The sequence below is a fragment of the Lepidochelys kempii genome, chromosome 1 (assembly GCF_965140285.1).
Source record: "Lepidochelys kempii isolate rLepKem1 chromosome 1, rLepKem1.hap1, whole genome shotgun sequence".
In the NCBI taxonomy this organism is placed as follows: domain Eukaryota; kingdom Metazoa; phylum Chordata; order Testudines; family Cheloniidae; genus Lepidochelys; species Lepidochelys kempii.
The window spans coordinates 165,854,093-165,864,365 of NC_136380.1; the positions used below are offsets into that span (position 1 = coordinate 165,854,093).

The 10,273-nt window shown below is 42.5% G+C and overlaps 1 protein-coding gene across 1 annotated transcript in view; it reads right to left on the bottom strand.

Moving 5' to 3' along the window:
• Positions 1 to 9,652: 9,652 nt before the first annotated feature.
• The window catches only part of OLIG1 (oligodendrocyte transcription factor 1), a 2,335-nt gene continuing 1,714 nt past the window's right edge, over positions 9,653 to 10,273 (bottom strand). The window contains exon 1 of the mRNA XM_073362060.2: positions 9,653 to 10,273. This exon is cut by the window's right edge and continues 1,714 nt beyond it. The gene's annotated coding sequence lies outside the window, so the exon portion shown is untranslated.

A 10,273-nucleotide genomic window follows, 5' to 3' on the forward strand; every position in this document is an offset into this window, starting at 1 on the left:
TCTGGGTACATATCGTCAGGCCCCTGTTCCCTCCCTCCCTCCGTGAAAGCAAGGGCAGACAATCGTTTCGTGCCTTTTTTCCTGAGTTACCTGTGCAGACGCCATACCACGGCAAGCATGGAGCCCGCTCAGCTCACTGTCACCATATGTCTCCTGGGTGCTGGCAAACACAGTACTGCATTGCTACACAGCAGCAGCAACCCATTGCCTTGTGGCAGCAGACAGTGCAATAGGACTGGTAGCTGTCATCATCATGTCCGAGGTGCTCCTGGTCGCCTCTGCAGGGACTAAATTTGGAGTGACTTGATCAGGTCATTCTCTTTAGTCCTGCAGTCAGTTCTATTGAACCATCTTATGGTGAGCAGGCAGGCGATACGGATTGCTAGCAGTCCTATTGCATCATCTTCTGCCGGGCAGGCAAGAGATGAGGATGGCTAGCAGTCCTATTGTACCATCTTCTGCCGAGCAGCCATGAGATGTGGATGGCATGCAGTCCTTCTGCACCATCTGCTGCCAGCCAAAGATGTAAAAGATAGATGGAGTGTATCAAAACAAGAAATAGACCAGATTTGTTTTGTACTCATTTGCAACCCCCCCCCACCCCGTCTAGGGGACTCATTCCTCTAGGTCACACTGCAGTCACTCACAGAGAAGGTGCAGCGAGGTAAATCTAGCCATGTATCAATCAGGCCAGATTAACCTCCTTGTTCCAATAAGAACAATAACTTAGGTGCATCATTTCTTATTGGAACCCTCCGTGAAATCCTGCCTGAAATGCTCCATGATGTAAAGCCACCCCCTTTGTTGATTTTAGCTCCCTGTAAACCAACCCTATAAGCCGTGTCGTCAGTCGCCCCTCCCTGTGTCAGAGCAACGGCAAACAATCGTGCATCTGAGTTGAGAGTGCTGTCCAGAGCAGTCACAATGGAGCACTCCGGGATAGCTCCCGGAGGCCAATACCGTCGAATTGTGTCCACAGTACCCCAAATTCGACCCGGCAAGGCCGATTTAAGCGCTAATCCACTTGTCAGGGGTGGAGTAAGGAAATCGATTTTAAGAGCCCTTTAAGTCGAAATAAAGGGCTTCATCGTGTGGACAGGTGCAGGTTTACATCGATTTAATGCTGCTAAATTCGACCTAAAGTCCTAGTGTAGACCAGGGCTAAAGGTATAATAAAACACAATTTAAAAACAGTGTTGAATAGTCGCCTGTCTCAGTTAAAAGCATACTAGGAGTATTCTGGGATATCTCGTATGAGATATTCCCTCGCTGCGCCCCCCCCCCCCCAAAAAAAACCCTCCTCCCCCTCAAGCTAACAGGAAATTTCTATTGCACTCTGTGAGAGTATTATGCAAACTCTTTTTTCTCCATGCTTATAACCTAGCGCTGTACTCGTGTCTGTTCACTTATTTCCTTATCTTCTTTTTATTTCTTGGCCTTCCGTGTAGCATTAAATCATATATCTGGCTCAGAAATATTCACTTTCTGATTCTCTGTTTTACTAGGATTGCCGGAAAACATGGTGCTCCAATGATCAGTCTGAAATCAGTTAAATTTATTAGCCACTTCTACGCAGAACAAAGCACTGTGACCAAAAGAATTATTAGTTTTAAAATGTAGACTTGGCTCAGAAAGTTGTATCTTGCCATGCCAGCTCCCATGATCTGCTGAGACTTCTGCAGTTAATGCTGAATGATGTACTGTATTTCCATAAACATGAGGGCACATATGCTCTGGAGCTGAATAATTTATTCAGAGTGAGTCTCTACCCAATGATTTTCAATAGTTCTCTCCAAATCAGTGTCTATCAAATGTGGCACAGATGCTTGTTTGATTCCCATTTCAACCATCTCTTTTGCTAGTAGTAACCTGATTCTTGTGAGACATTTTTAATTAATGAATTAATTCATTTTCATTGCTCAGTACAGTGTCTTCAGTGAAAATCACTTTATTTACATCATAAAGCAATCATGTCCAAGCACACAACGTAATCTTACTCACTACAACCAAATAAATGGGGTCTTCAGTGGCTGGAGATCCCACTCTTAAAATAGAAATCTGATTCAATGAAAGTAAAAGATTTTGTCAAAGTGGTTTCCAGGGGCTATTCTAAAGAAAAATGATAGGCAAAGAGATTAATGGCCTAATTCAAAAACCTGGCTAATTTTGTCATGTGAGAGATTTCTATTGCAATGAGCACTTTGGAACTTCTGAATCCCAAGGGCGTTTGAATTCTGTTTAATAAATCAATAATGACTTATTAAATTATCTGTCTGTCTAGATACTTATATGACCTTCATTGTTCTATCTGAGCTGTCCTATCATTATTCTTAATGATGTTACTTTGGGTTAGACAATTCTTTATAGATAGAGCTGGCAGTGGTGCATGTATTTAAAGTTGCCTGACACTTCCCATTGCAGGTTATATAGAAGGAACTTCAATTAAAAATTGTCTCCATGTGATGAGATTTTAATCAAAATGCCAATGCTGGTGATAATATACATTTCAGAAAATAGATATGAGAGATTTGTTTTGCAAGCCATAATCAACAACAACAACACAAACCCAAACCAAACAATAGTTCTATGTTATTTCTGTAACTAGATTTTGAATATTTAGTAGAGTTTAAAATATCACAAGATGGCCTTTCTAGCTACCCATTTGACACTTCAAAATCAAGCAATTATGCTACAATATTGCTCAGCAACACTGGGAAAGCTTCATTTTAAAAGTTGGGTATCAGCTAAGTAGTTATATTTGCTAGTTTATTTTAATTGGACAACTTGCATTTTTTCCTAATAATTTTTTTTATAATGCCTTCCAGCTGAGGATCTCAATGCACTTTACAAACATTAATGAACTTAGCCTCACAGAGTTGCTGTAAGCATTATTAGTCACGTGAAGTCTGCACCCAGAATAGAAGTCAGATTTCTTTACTGCCAGTACTGTACTTAACCACATTAGTGTGAAATTCACACCTGTACAGAGGGGCCAGCACAAGTTTATACACCACTTGAGTCCTATTTAAATCCTCAAAATAAGTTTTAAGTGAAACTTAAGTGGTACGTAAGCCTTGTGACTAGCCTTCTGGTCTGGGGTGAATTTAATCCTTCTAGAAAGCTATGCAAAACTTCTGTAAAACCTAAAACTCTGCCTAGGTTTGTGAAAAACTTTTGTATGAGTTTTGGGTGCTGGGGAAAGGTTTCTGATTTCAAGTGGAAACCAGGCAAAGCTCAGCTCATTTGATGAGAGTTTTGCTTAATTTTTTAAAATTTTACCTTTTATTACTGTGCAGAGTTTCAGAGGGACACCTTATCCCATGCATCACATCACCTAATTTTTAAATCTTTGGTCTGAGTTCTTTCCTCAGCTTCTCACTTGTGACCTGATATTGTCCTGTTGCAATTATAGCCATTGAGACACCAGTGGAAATTATGAGCAATGAGTTAGCTAGAACCTTTCCCCTTGGCCTTTCTCTTTTTTCCAGTCCAGACAATTGCAATGTAGTAGAAGTTTCCTACGGCATCCTTTCAATTCAAGGCACAATCAATGCTCCCCGCACATGTCATTCTTTTCTGTTCAACTGTATTCTGCTGTATGTTTACTATAGACACCGTTTTCAGCCTAGGGTTTGTAACCGTGTTCATACGAGGAGCCTCAACCACTCCACCAGCTCCCATCTATGTGTGGTAGAGCACTGGATTTTGAATCATAGATGGTAACCTTTTAGGCTGGGATTTTCAAATAAGCCTAAGGGAGTTAGGTCCCCATCCCCATTGGGAGTTTGGCCTCTAATGCCCTTAGACTCCTTTGGAAATCCAAGCCTTCATAATTAATCTCTTCTTGCCATGGGGTCCATCTTCCCTCTGTTGTGGTGGGTCCTCCTTCAGTGATAGCCCTGCCAGCTGAACTATAAGCAGCCTCTTATGTTCTCATATTATGCTCAAGTAATGTTTCCACCACTTAGGGCTTGTCTACACCTAAAGTGCAGCAGTGGTGCCACGGTAGCACTTCAGTGAAGATGCTACCTGTGCCGATGGGAGGTGGTGTAGGTGCTTCACATCCCTGAGAGGCAGTACCTAAATTGACAGGAGAAGTTCTCTCATCGGCCTTGTACTGTCTACATTGTCCTTCTCCTGCTGCACCTCCCCGCAGGCCCCCACTTGGCTCCGCCCTCCAGGCAGCCGGATCTGCGTGGGGAGGAGAGGGGGACGGTACGAAGCTGCTTCTCATGCCGGCTGACTCCACTCAGGATCACGGTCTGTGAGACAGCCTGGCTGGGGAGGAGGCAGCAGCAGCAGCCCGGGCCCAGCAGCCGGGCCCGGGCGCTCACGGGGCGGAGTGCAGCCGCCTCCCTGGCTGGGCTCTCTCTCTCAGACAGCTGCTGCGCACCGCACAGAGTGGCCACCCTCAGCCATCATGAGAAGTGGCTCCGACCTGTTCCCTGCCTGGGCCCAGCTGCCGGGGACAGGGACTGAGCGAGCCAGAAACGTTTCCGGGTGCGGCGCAGCAGGAGAAGGTAACTCTGGTGGGGAGAGCACGGTGGCCCCAGGCCGGGTTCAGGGTCACTGGGAAAGGCTCTGGGAGCAGGGTCCCTCTGCTCAGCCGGAGGTAGGGGCATTGCCCACTCCCTTCTCCCTGCTGAGGTATCCGTGAGGCTGCAGGAGCTCTAGGGAGACACTGTGGTGCTGTGAGTCTCCCTGGGCCCCACCCCAACCCAGCCCGGAAGCACATGTTCCCCACTCCTGTGGCCCCAGCTCCTCAGGAGCTGGCAGGATTGACTTCCCCGGCCCAAGGAGATGGGGCTGGAAGGTTCCTCCCAGAGGCAACAGGTGGGGAAGCCTGGGCCCCCGCACTGGCCGCCAGGGAAGTGGCCAAAGCCCCGAAAAGGGGCCAAGTTTTGTTTAGAAGGCCAAGAAAGGGGCTGGGAATTTAAACAGGCTCAGGGACGGGGCTGAAACCCTGAAGAGGTTCAACCACTCATTGAACTTTGTTACCCCCCACCTCCCAGAAAGGGACTGAAGTTAAGAAGTGACCTGGCTGGAGAGCTGGGAAACCATAAAACTGCTAAAGGCAACGAGTCTCCAGGGAGAAAGCCTTGTGGGTACTGCTCTATAACAGGGCGAGGACAGACTTAAAGACAGCCCAGATGGGGCTGAGGACTGAGCCCAGAGGCAGGGCCACAGACACCAACAGGGGCACAGTGATAGGCCCTGGTGGACCTTTGTTACCCTCACTTTTAGACTCTGTGTGACTTAGCCAGAGGGCCGAGCCATTAAAGAACATCCTGATAAGGGCTGACAGGGGGCACCGTGAGGAGAGAGAGAGAGCAGGTTTGCACCCAGCCAGCAGGAGGCACTCATGAGAAGGGTGTTCACCTGTCACATAATGGTAATAGACCTTTTAAGCCATCATTGTGGTCCACATATTTAGAGCAGCCTCCAGCATACCCTACAGGCCATTGGCTGCTGAGACTAGCTCAGATGCAGCATACATTGGCCTCGCTATGACTTTTATTCACCTCTTACTGCAGTGGAGGAGCGAGAGGGTCATTGTGATAACTATATGCCAGCCAGTGAACTTTTTGGTATGGGGTTATTTCCCAGGGACCATTTCTGCCCAATATAAGTTCCGTTTACTATGCTAGGGCACAAAAGAGAATTGGGCCCTGGGTTTATTCTTTGATAAGTTAACAAAGAAATTCAGTATACGGACAGTTACATTCAGTATATGGATAGTTACATTTTCCGCCCGACCAAATTCCTTCAAGTATTTAGTACCCACTCCTGCCCATCAAAAAATATAGATATGTTCAAAGTTAGTGCTGCCCTTTGTCTCCAAATTAGCCAAACATCCCATCAGTCCTCTGGCACAGCAAGAATTAGGAAACAAAGCTCAAGCATTTAAACATCAAATAGTTTAATTTTTTTTCTCCACCCTGTATCATCTACCATATTTTAAAACAATCCTCTCATCCTTAAAGTGATGCCAACCAGTGCTGGTTTTGTGTTATGAAATACAGATTAGGAGCTAGGACAAGACCCACGTGGTTAATTTTAAAGTTCATTTGAGTTTTACAACTGAGTGTTATGACCAATATTCCCCTTGTTTATACAGCTATGCACGTGCTTTGTTTCACGTGGTTTTAATTTGTTCAGGGTTAAAACCAAATATTGTGCATGTCTTGGAGATCTTTTGGAAAGCATCACTAGAAGGACAGGATTGTACCATGTTTAGCTGATGCTGTGAATTAGAAGAATCTATTCCTCTCCTTTCTTTATTCCAATTTATTTTCTAAAATCTGCCATGAGGCTACAATGGACGCTGTGGCTCTGTCATCCATTCTTGCATACAAGTTATGGAAAGAGGGAAGCTATTGATTTCTATTGCCAATGAGCAAATATAGAGGGACTTTAAGAAAGTGCTATCAATTTCTGTAGGAAGTTGCATGGGGTGAATACATTTCTTATCCATGATGTGGCCTATTTCAGCTAGCCTGTGTTCATCTTTTTGGATAATGGTGCTGTTCACTTCAAATGTCTGAGACCCTGGTCAGGTGAACCCATAGGGAAAGAATAGTAGATAGAGTGGGAGTGTTTTCAGTCACAGCTCAAATAAACTTCTGGATAGCCCTATCCAAGATCAGATATGTGATTTTTAGAAAGCCAATGCATGCTCTGATTAACCAATAGCCTAACATCACAATCCTTAGTGTTTCCATGAAAATGTGAGCTACTTCCATCACCCCGACTGATCATATTACAGCATTTTCTTTCAGAATGAAAGCTTTCGTTCTCTTACCAATAATCAATAACCTGTAAAATGGGGAAAATTATACTTTCCCTCTTTTGTAGAGTGCTTTGAGACCTCTGGATAAAGAGCACAATATAATAGCTAAATAGTGTTGCTATTATTATTATAGTTATCTGCTAAATTTTGGGTAAAATAGTGGGGGTTTATTTTGCAAGCTTTACTTATCTCATCAACTTTGCTGTCAAAACCATAGCAACATCATAGTAAGAAATACAGTCAGCTTGTAAAATTCTACTGTGAAATGCTTTTAGCAGGAGAAAGGTGATTAAAAACAGATTTACAAAAAAGATAGCAAGCTTGGCTTTACAGAAATATTTTTAATTATTTATTTTCATATAATCTGATCCTGCAGTCTTTACTCATGCAAATTCCCACTGGAGTAATGACTGCAAGATCAGGCCTGAAGACTTATTACTTTGAATGTGATGTGACTAGAACTCTAGACTCTGAGTGGTGTAGTGGTCACATCCAGGTCAGTAGTGCACCTAATATCAGTAAGTGATTCTAGGCAGTGAGTGAATATCTTAGCAGTCATTTCACTTCTTCAATTGTTAGTGCCACCAAACATACAGACTTTACACTACCACCACACAAGTTGTGGAATAGTCATCTTAAAGCCTGGCAAGTTAGATATAACTTACTAGGTATGGCTGAGTCACTTTTTCATAAGTGCTCACAGCTTTAATTGGTATAGCTTTGTCAATAACTGGAAAGATACATTGACTAATGTGTTTCCATGTTGTTGTTATAGGAGATCTCTAATCTCTCTTTAAAAAACAAAAACAAAAAAGCAGACTTTAACAAACTCAGAAATTGGGTAGGTAGGGTCCTAGGAGAAGAAAATCTAAGGGGGGGGGGAAAATAAAGAGTTCAAGCAAGCTGGCAGTTTCAAAGAGACAATATTAAAAGCACAACTGCAAACTATCCCGATGCAAAGGAAAGATAGGAAGAATAGTCAGAGGCCAATATGGCTCCATCAGGAGCTCTTTAATTAACTGAAAATCAAAAAAGAATCCTATAAAAAGTAGAAACATGGATGAATTGCTAAGGAGGAGTAGAAAAGAACAGAGCAAACATGTAGGGACAAAATCAGAAAGGTTAAGGCACAAAATTAGTCACACCTAGCGAAGGACATAAAAAGGAATAAGAAGAGCTCCTTTCAATACTTTGGGAGTGAGAGGAAGACAAAGGAAAGCATAGGCCCTTTATTTAGTAGGGGAGGAGGGCTAATGACATCAAATAGGTTGAGGTGTTTAATGCCTATTTTGCTTCAGTCTTCACTAAAAAGGTTAATTGTGACCAGATAGCCAATACAATTAATATGAACAACAAGAGGGAAGAAATACAAACCAAAACAGGGAAAGAACAGGTTAAAGAATATTGAGATAAGTTTAGATGTATTCAAGTAGGCAGGGCCTTATGAAATTCATCCAAGGGTGCTGAAGGAACAAGCTGAAGCAATCTCAGAACCCTTAGCAATTATTTTTGAGAACTCATGGAGGATGGATGAGGTCCCAGAGGACTGGAGAAGGGAAAACACAGTTCTTATCTTTAAAAAGGGGAACAAGGAGGACCTGGGGAATTACCTAACTTTGATACTTGGAAAGATATAATTTGTTCTTGTTAAACAATTAATTTATAAGCACCTAGCGAATAATAGGATTATAAGACATAACCAGCAGGGATTTGTCAAAGAACAAATCATTGCCAAGCCAGCCTAATTTCCTTCTTTGACAGGTTTACTGGCCTAATAGGTAGGGGGAAACAACAGACATCTATCTTGTTTTTAGTAAGGCTTTCAAATTAGTCCCACATGACATGCTCATAAGCAAACTAATGAAATGGGGTCTAGGACAGGATTAGAATTCAAATTGGAGAACTGGTCTGAATTCAACAAGATGAAATTCAATAAAGAACTTTTCCTTCCTAAGTGCAATCAAATGCACAACTACAAAATGGAGAATAACTGGCTAGTTAGGTGGTAGAACTGCTGAAAGAGGATCTGGGGTTTTAGTGGATCACAAATTGAATGAGTCAACGTGATGCAGTTGTGAAAAAGGCCAATAGCATTCTGGGGCGTATTAACAGGAGTGCTGTATGTAAGACCCTGGAGGCAATTGTCCCTCACTACAGGGCACTGGTGAGGCCTCAGCTGTAGTACTGCATCGAATTCTGGCTGCCACACAAGTTGGCTAGAGTCTGGCAGAAAGCAACAAAAATGATGAAAGGTCAGGTTTTCTAAACCTATCAGGAAATGTTAAAAAAATTGGGCATGTTTAATCTTGAGAAAAGATGACAGGGAAAAGAGCTTGATAACCATCCTCAAAGAGTTATTAGAGAGAGGACTGATCAGTTGGTCTCCATATCCACTGAAGGCAGAACAAGAAGCAATGGGTTTAATCTGCAGCAAGGGAGATTTAAGTTAGAGATTAGGAAACACTTTCCAACTATAAGGGTAGTTAAGCTCTAGAATAAGCTTTCAAGGGAGGTTGTGGAATCCCCATCACTGGAGGTTTTTTAAAAACAGGTTAGACAAATGCCTGCCAGGAATGGGCTAGGTTTACTTGGTCCTGCCTCGGTGTAGGGGGCTGGACTCGATGACTTCTGGAGTTCCCTTCCAGCCCTCCATTTCTGTGATTCTAGGATTTTCTTTAGATGAGTGGGAATCCAGATCTATCTTTGTTTGCAGGAACAAATTCTTACTCATTTTTTTCAGGTCATTACTTAGTTATTTTATGCCCCGAACATCAAGTTAAATTTTATCATTAATAACTGAAACCAGGTAAATATTGTCAACTGGCTAAGACCATCTTGTTCAGTCATTAACAAGACCGCTGACAGGATACAGGGAAATTGTGATTTTTATTATGACTGTACATTTCCAAGTAAAAGGGTGACACAGTGATAAAACACTACAGTTAAAATATGCCATTAAAATAAACTACACAGCAACAAAACAAGGAAAACCCATTCCCAGAAATAAGTGCATGAAAAAACCCCATCATAAACATTGCTTTTAAATGTACATTTCACTTGTATTAGTATACTAGTGAGGATTCCTGTTCTTTGCAGTGTCTTTTAACTAATGTACAGGCTGGCTCTGAAGAAACACTCTGCTTTCTTTACTTTTCAAAAACCTTTGTTTAAAACAAAGTGTTTCAGAATTGACCTTGTCTGTTCTTAGAAATCTGCAGTAATAACGCTGCCTCTGAAAGCATCATGTGGATTAACACAGTATGGGGCGGGGGAGCAACTTTTGCTTTCCTAAGATAGTGGTCCTACCTTATTTTCCTCTATTAGATCGAGTTAATGGATTATCTTCTCTGGGTAATGCGTATCGTCAGGAACGCATTCTCTCCTTTTTAGTAAATTGTGGTACTTATTTGTGTTCAAGGTGGCACTATGTTTGCCAGCAACACTCAAATGTTGGTGGTTAAACCAATCTAGAAATACAATAAG